The sequence below is a fragment of the Daphnia magna genome, unplaced genomic scaffold (assembly GCF_020631705.1).
Source record: "Daphnia magna isolate NIES unplaced genomic scaffold, ASM2063170v1.1 Dm_contigs391, whole genome shotgun sequence".
NCBI lineage: Eukaryota > Metazoa > Arthropoda > Branchiopoda > Diplostraca > Daphniidae > Daphnia > Daphnia magna.
Window position 1 is genome coordinate 31,373 of NW_025533288.1, and position 9,795 is coordinate 41,167.

Sequence of the window (9,795 nt, forward strand, 5' to 3'; positions counted from 1 at the left end):
AATATAATATAATAGTAGACTAGTCTACCATTGACTAAAACGGAGAAATAGAAAAGTCTTCGGTGGGGATTGAACACGGAACTGCACATCACTAACTATCGTAACAGAGCGCCTTAACCACTCAGCTATTTTGATATAATATCATTTCTACATTTTCCTTACTATATTGAGGATTCAGTTAAGAACTTAGAAAAAATTCTGACTGAAAACTAAAGTATGTTTACATTTAAGACATTTGAGTATGTGTTAATAATTAAATCATACTTTTAATAATTATATATTAATTTTAAACTATAATTTCTATCTTTTTCATTTTTAAATTATTAAATAATTTAACCCAAATATTTCAAAATAACAAAGAAAATGTTAATGTTCAATAACAAATTTAAAAAGCCAAAGTGGAAATAGTTGTATAAAAGCAAATAAAATATGACAAATTTAAAGGGGAAAGTAAAATTTACCTTTAAGTCACCAGAAGAAAGTTAGGAAAAAGGTAGAAACCAAAAATTGAGAGTGAAGCATATTACGAAAAATACATGCATAAAAATATATAAAGTAGAAGTACAGTGGCAATCAGTAAAAACAATGTGAGTCTCAGTAAGAATATAGTGGCATTAATGCCCAATGTAGTGAAACAGCAATTACTATAGTAAAACAGTAGTTTGTGTCAGTAAATATACAGTGAACACTACTGAAAACAAAGTGTGTCCAAGTAAACTTGTAGTGGTCACTAGTGAAACAGTAGTGTGTGTTAGTAATACTGATTTTGAAACAAAGAAAAAAATACGCCCCCTTAGTGTTACTTTTATTTTACTGCGTTCACTACAGTAAAATGATAGTTTACTTGGCTACATTATCATTTTATTGTAGTACAATATAGTATTTTTTTACCTGGGATAGTAAAACAGTAGTGTGTGTTAGTAATACTGATATTGAAACAAAGAAAAAAATACGCCCACTTATTGTTACTTTTATTTTACAGCGTTCACTATAGTAAAATGATAGTTTACTTGGCTACATTATAATTTTATTGTAGTGCAATGTAGTACTTTTTTACCTGGGCTGTTATACCATAAGTTTTTACTTCTATATGTAAACAGTATCAAATATACTTGTATTCAATGTGAATACACTGTTATACCATGAGTTTTTACTTCAATAGGTAAACTGCATGGAATATACTTGTATTCAATGTGAATACACTGTTATATCATGAGTTTTTACTTCTATATGTAAACTGCATCAAATAAACTTGTATTCAATGTGAATACACTGTTATACCACGAGATTTTACTTCTATACGTAAACTGCATGGAATATACTTGTTTTCAATGTGAATACACTGTTATACTATGAGTTTTTACTTCTATATGTAAACTGCATGGAATATACTTGTATTCAATGTGAATACACTGTTATACCATGAGTTTTTACTTCTATATGTAAACAGCATCAAATATACTTGTATTCAATGTGAATACACTGTTATACCATGAGTTTTTACTTCTATACGTAAATTGCATGGAATATACTTGTATTCAATGTGAATACACTGTTATACCATGAGTTTTTACTTCTATATGTAAACTGCATGGAATATACTTGTATTCAATGTGAATACACTGTTATACCATGAGTTTTTACTTCTATATGTAAACTTCATGGAATATACTTGTATTCCATGTGAATACACTGTTATACCATGAGTTTTTACTTCTATCTGTAAACCGCATCAAATATACTTGTATTCAATGTGAATACACTGTTATACCATGAGTTTTTACTTCTATAGGTATACTGCATCAAATATACTTGTATTCAATGTGAATACACTGTTATACCATGAGTTTTTACTTCTATACGTAAACTGCATGGAATATACTTGTATTCAATGTGAATACACTGTTATACCATGAGTTTTTACTTCTATATGTAAACAGCATCAAATATACTTGTATTCAATGTGAATACACTGTTATACCATGAGTTTTTACTTCTATATGTAAACAGCATCAAATATACTTGTATTCAATGTGAATACACTGTTATACCATGAGTTTTTACTTCTATATGTAAACAGCATCAAATATACTTGTATTCATTGTGAATACACTGTTATACCATGAGTTTTTACTTCTATATGTAAACAGCATCAAATATACTTGTATTCAATGTGAATACACTGTTATACCATGATATTTTACTTCTATATGTAAACAGCATCAAATATACTTGTATTTAATGTGAATACACTGTTATACCATGAGTTTTTACTTCTATATGTAAACAGCATCAAATATACTTGTATTCAATGTGACTACACTGTTATACCATGAGTTTTTACTTCTATATGTAAACAGCATCAAATATACTTGTATTCAATATGAATACACTGTTATACCATGAGTTTTTACTTCTATACGTAAACTGCATGAAATATACTTGTATTCAATGTGAATACACTGTTATACCATGAGTTTTTACTTCTATATGTAAACTGCATGGAATATACTTTTATTCAATGTGAATACACTGTTATACCATGAGTTTTTACTTCTATATGTATACTGCATCAAATATACTTGTATTCAATGTGAATACACTGTTATACCATGAGTTTTTACTTCTATATGTATACTGCATCAAATATACTTGTATTTAATGTGAATACACTGTTATACCATGAGTTTTTACTTCGATATGTAAACTGCATGGAATATACTTGTATTCAATGTGAATACACTGTTATATCATGAGTTTTTACTTCTATAGGTATACTGCATGAAATATACTTGTATTCAATGTGAATACACTGTTATACCATGAGTTTTTACTTCTATACGTAAACTGCATGGAATATACTTGTATTCAATGTGAATACACTGTTATACCACGAGTTTTTACTTCTATATGTAAACTGCATGGAATATACTTGTATTCAATGTGAATACACTGTTATACCATGAGTTTTTACTTCTATATGTAAACCGCATCAAATATACTTGTATTCAATGTGAATACACTGTTATACCATGAGTTTTTTACTTCTATATGTAAACAGCATCAAATATACTTGTATTCAATGTGAATACACTGTTATACCATGAGTTTTTACTTCTATATGTAAACAGCATCAAATATACTTGTATTCAATGTGAATACACTGTTTTATCATGAGTTTCTACTTCTATATGTAAACAGCATCAAATATACTTGTATTTAATGTGAATACACTGTTATACCATCAGTTTTTACTTCTATATGTAAACAGCATCAAATATACTTGTATTCAATGTGAATACACTCCCAGGTGAAAATTTACTTGCCAATTACTCAAGAAATACAATAAAAAAACTCGAGTAATAGTAAAGGATTTTGGAACAAGTATTTTTACAATAATAACATAGAAATACTATACAGTCATGCTTGGAAGTTTCTTTAGCAGGCTAATCGGTCTATATCCTTCTATTTCTTTTTGATGGAGGGGATACTTTGGTGCCTACCGTACCCCTTTATGCTATTCCTATTTCTCTTTCTTTGCAACCCGCGAAAAAGGTGCAACATTAAATGTAGGAAAATTTATTGAAACGTAGGGGAAGAGAAGAATGGAAAGAAAACGAGGGTATGGTAGGCACCATAGTATCCCTTCCGTCCAAACAAAATGAAAGGATATAGACCCATTCTGCTTGCTAAAGAAACTTGCAAGCATGACTGCAGAATTACTTGAAGCAAAAAAACTTGTAGAAAATAAAACAAGCAGTACCGAAGCAGTCATTTTCTAGTGAAACCCTCGTAAATGTACAATGAAATTCAGTGAATTTAGAATATAATATAATAGTAGACTAGTCTACCATTGACTAAAACGGAGAAATAGAAAAGTCTTCGGTGGGGATTGAACACGGAACTGCACATCACTAACTATCGTAACAGAGCGCCTTAACCACTCAGCTATTTTGATATAATATCATTTCTACATTTTCCTTACTATATTGAGGATTCAGTTAAGAACTTAGAAAAATTCTGACTGAAAACTAAAGTATGTTTACATTTAAGACATTTGAGTATGTGTTAATAATTAAATCATACTTTTAATAATTATATATTAATTTTAAACTATAATTTCTATCTTTTTCATTTTTAAATTATTAAATAATTTAACCCAAATATTTCAAAATAACAAAGAAAATGTTAATGTTCAATAACAAATTTAAAAAGCCAAAGTGGAAATAGTTGTATAAAAGCAAATAAAATATGACAAATTTAAAGGGGAAAGTAAAATTTACCTTTAAGTCACCAGAAGAAAGTTAGGAAAAGGTAGAAACCAAAAATTGAGAGTGAAGCATATTACGAAAAATACATGCATAAAAATATATAAAGTAGAAGTACAGTGGCAATCAGTAAAAACAATGTGAGTCTCAGTAAGAATATAGTGGCATTAATGCCCAATGTAGTGAAACAGCAATTACTATAGTAAAACAGTAGTTTGTGTCAGTAAATATACAGTGAACACTACTGAAAACAAAGTGTGTCCAAGTAAACTTGTAGTGGTCACTAGTGAAACAGTAGTGTGTGTTAGTAATACTGATTTTGAAACAAAGAAAAAAATACGCCCCCTTAGTGTTACTTTTATTTTACTGCGTTCACTACAGTAAAATGATAGTTTACTTGGCTACATTATCATTTTATTGTAGTACAATATAGTATTTTTTTACCTGGGATAGTAAAACAGTAGTGTGTGTTAGTAATACTGATATTGAAACAAAGAAAAAAATACGCCCACTTATTGTTACTTTTATTTTACAGCGTTCACTATAGTAAAATGATAGTTTACTTGGCTACATTATAATTTTATTGTAGTGCAATGTAGTACTTTTTTACCTGGGCTGTTATACCATAAGTTTTTACTTCTATATGTAAACAGTATCAAATATACTTGTATTCAATGTGAATACACTGTTATACCATGAGTTTTTACTTCAATAGGTAAACTGCATGGAATATACTTGTATTCAATGTGAATACACTGTTATATCATGAGTTTTTACTTCTATATGTAAACTGCATCAAATAAACTTGTATTCAATGTGAATACACTGTTATACCACGAGATTTTACTTCTATACGTAAACTGCATGGAATATACTTGTTTTCAATGTGAATACACTGTTATACTATGAGTTTTTACTTCTATATGTAAACTGCATGGAATATACTTGTATTCAATGTGAATACACTGTTATACCATGAGTTTTTTACTTCTATATGTAAACAGCATCAAATATACTTGTATTCAATGTGAATACACTGTTATACCATGAGTTTTTACTTCTATACGTAAATTGCATGGAATATACTTGTATTCAATGTGAATACACTGTTATACCATGAGTTTTTACTTCTATACGTAAACTGCATGGAATATACTTGTATTCAATGTGAATACACTGTTATACCATGAGTTTTTACTTCTATATGTAAACTTCATGGAATATACTTGTATTCCATGTGAATACACTGTTATACCATGAGTTTTTACTTCTATCTGTAAACCGCATCAAATATACTTGTATTCAATGTGAATACACTGTTATACCATGAGTTTTTACTTCTATAGGTATACTGCATCAAATATACTTGTATTCAATGTGAATACACTGTTATACCATGAGTTTTTACTTCTATACGTAAACTGCATGGAATATACTTGTATTCAATGTGAATACACTGTTATACCATGAGTTTTTACTTCTATATGTAAACTGCATGGAATATACTTGTATTCAATGTGAATACACTGTTATACCATGAGTTTTTACTTATATACAGTACCCACGCCAGGTATTGGATCACCTCGGTCCAAAAAAGGCGTTTTAACCCGCGCGAGATAGGCCTAACGGTGTCTCGCGCGTGAATTTTTTTTACATACTAAGATTGCTCGTACGAGGTTAATTTTTTTTTATCAGAAAGATAAAGAACTAGTCTTTATCTTTCTGATTTTTAATTTGTAAAAAGTATAGTTGTTGTATGGGAAAAAGGACCATTTTGAAATATTAGATCACCCCCGACATGTGTTGCATTCGTTGTCCCTACCCGCGGCTATGCCGTCGGATATGGGAGAGGGTCAAATGGTGAAAAAGGTACCCAAATTACAATTAAGTTTCCCGACGGCATAGCCGCGGGTAGGGACAACGAATGCAGCAAACTGCATGGAATATACTTGTATTCAATGTGAATACACTGTTATATAATGAGTTTTTACTTCTATATGTAAACTGCATCAAATATACTTGTATTCAATGTGAATACACTGTTATACCATGAGTTTTTACTTCTATATGTATACTGCATCAAATATACTTGTATTCAATGTGAATACACTGTCATACCATGAGTTTTTACTTCTATACGTAAACTGCATGGAATATACTTGTATTCAATGTGAAAACACTGTTATACCATGAGTTTTTACTTCTATATGTAAACTGCATGGAATATACTTGTATTCAATGTGACTACACTGTTATACCATGAGTTTTTACTTCTATACGTAAACAGCATCAAATATACTTGTATTCAATGTGAATACACTGTTATACCATGAGTTTATACTTCTATATGTAAACAGCATCAAATATACTTGTATTCAATGTGAATACACTGTTATACCATGATTTTTTACTTCTATACGTAAACTGCATGGAATATACTTGTATTCAATGTGAATACACTGTTATACCATGAGTTTTTACTTCTATATGTAAACTGCATGGAATATACTTGTATTCAATGTGAATACACTGTTATACCATGAGTTTTTACTTCTATATGTAAACAGCATCAAATATACTTGTATTCAATGTGAATACACTGTTATACCATGAGTATTTACTTCTATATGTAAACAGCATCAAATATACTTGTATTTAATGTGAATACACTGTTATACCATGAGTTTTTACTTCTATACGTAAACAGCATCAAAATACTTGTATTCAATGTGAATATACTGTTATACCATGAGTATTTACTTCTATATGTAAACAGCTTCAAATATACTTGTATTCAATGTGAATACACTGTTATACCATGAGTTTTTACTTCTATACGTAAACAGCATCAAATATACTTGTATTCAATGTGAATACACTGTTATACCATGAGTTTTTACTTCTATATGTAAACAGCATCAAATATACTTGTATTCAATGTGAATACACTGTTATACCATGAGTTTTTACTTCTATATGTAAACTGCATGGAATATACTTGTATTCAATGTGAATACACTGTTATACCACGAGTTTTTACTTCTATATGTAAACAGCATCAAATATACTTGTATTCAATGTGAATACACTGTTATACCATGATATTTTACTTCTATATGCAAAAAGCATCAAATATACTTCTATTCAATGTGAATACACTGTTATACCATGAGTTTTTACTTCTATACGTAAACTGAATGGACTATACTTGTATTCAATGTGAATACACTGTTATACTATGAGTTTTTACTTCTATATGTAAACTGCATGGAATATACTTGTATTCAATGTAAAAACACTGTTATACCATGAGTTTTTACTTCTATAAGTAAACTGCATGGAATATACTTGTATTCAATGTGAATACACTGTTATACCATGAGTTTTTACTTCTATATGTAAACAGCATCAAATAAACTTGTATTCAATGTGAATACACTGTTATACCATGAGATTTTACTTCTATATGCAAAAAGCATCAAATATACTTCTATTCAATGTGAATACACTGTTATACCATGAGTTTTTACTTCTATACGTAAACTGCATGGAATATACTTGTATTCAATGTGAATACACTGTTATACTATGAGTTTTTACTTCTATATGTAAACTGCATGGAATATACTTGTATTCAATGTAAAAACACTGTTATACCATGAGTTTTTACTTCTATAAGTAAACTGCATGGAATATACTTGTATTCAATGTGAATACACTGTTATACCATGAGTTTTTACTTCTATATGTAAACTGCATGGAATATACTTGTATTCAATGTGAATACACTGTTATACCATGAGTTTTTACTTCTATATGTAAACAGCATCAAATATACTTGTATTCAATGTGAATACACTGTTATACCATGAGTTTTTACTTCTATATGTAAACAGCATCAAATATACTTGTATTCAATGTGAATACACTGTTATACCATGAGTTTTTACTTCTATATGTAAACAGCATCAAATATACTTGTATTCATTGTGAATACACTGTTATACCATGAGTTTTTACTTCTATATGTAAACAGCATCAAATATACTTGTATTCAATGTGAATACACTGTTATACCATGATATTTTACTTCTATATGTAAACAGCATCAAATATACTTGTATTTAATGTGAATACACTGTTATACCATGAGTTTTTACTTCTATATGTAAACAGCATCAAATATACTTGTATTCAATGTGACTACACTGTTATACCATGAGTTTTTACTTCTATATGTAAACAGCATCAAATATACTTGTATTCAATATGAATACACTGTTATACCATGAGTTTTTACTTCTATACGTAAACTGCATGAAATATACTTGTATTCAATGTGAATACACTGTTATACCATGAGTTTTTACTTCTATATGTAAACTGCATGGAATATACTTTTATTCAATGTGAATACACTGTTATACCATGAGTTTTTACTTCTATATGTAAACAGCATCAAATATACTTGTATTCAATGTGAATACACTGTTATACCATGAGTATTTACTTCTATATGTAAACAGCATCAAATATACTTGTATTTAATGTGAATACACTGTTATACCATGAGTTTTTACTTCTATACGTAAACAGCATCAAAATACTTGTATTCAATGTGAATATACTGTTATACCATGAGTATTTACTTCTATATGTAAACAGCATCAAATATACTTGTATTCAATGTGAATACACTGTTATACCATGAGTTTTTACTTCTATATGTAAACAGCATCAAATATACTTGTATTCATTGTGAATACACTGTTATACCATGAGTTTTTACTTCTATATGTAAACAGCATCAAATATACTTGTATTCAATGTGAATACACTGTTATACCATGATATTTTACTTCTATATGTAAACAGCATCAAATATACTTGTATTTAATGTGAATACACTGTTATACCATGAGTTTTTACTTCTATATGTAAACAGCATCAAATATACTTGTATTCAATGTGACTACACTGTTATACCATGAGTTTTTACTTCTATATGTAAACAGCATCAAATATACTTGTATTCAATATGAATACACTGTTATACCATGAGTTTTTACTTCTATACGTAAACTGCATGAAATATACTTGTATTCAATGTGAATACACTGTTATACCATGAGTTTTTACTTCTATATGTAAACTGCATGGAATATACTTTGTATTCAATGTGAATTCACTGTTATACCATGAGTTTTTACTTCTATATGTATACTGCATCAAATATACTTGTATTCAATGTGAATACACTGTTATACCATGAGTTTTTACTTCTATATGTATACTGCATCAAATATACTTGTATTTAATGTGAATACACTGTTATACCATGAGTTTTTACTTCGATATGTAAACTGCATGGAATATACTTGTATTCAATGTGAATACACTGAATTATCATGAGTTTTTACTTCTATAGGTATACTGCATGAAATATACTTGTATTCAATGTGAATACACTGTTATACCATGAGTTTTTACTTCTATACGTAAACTGCATGGAATATACTTGTATTCA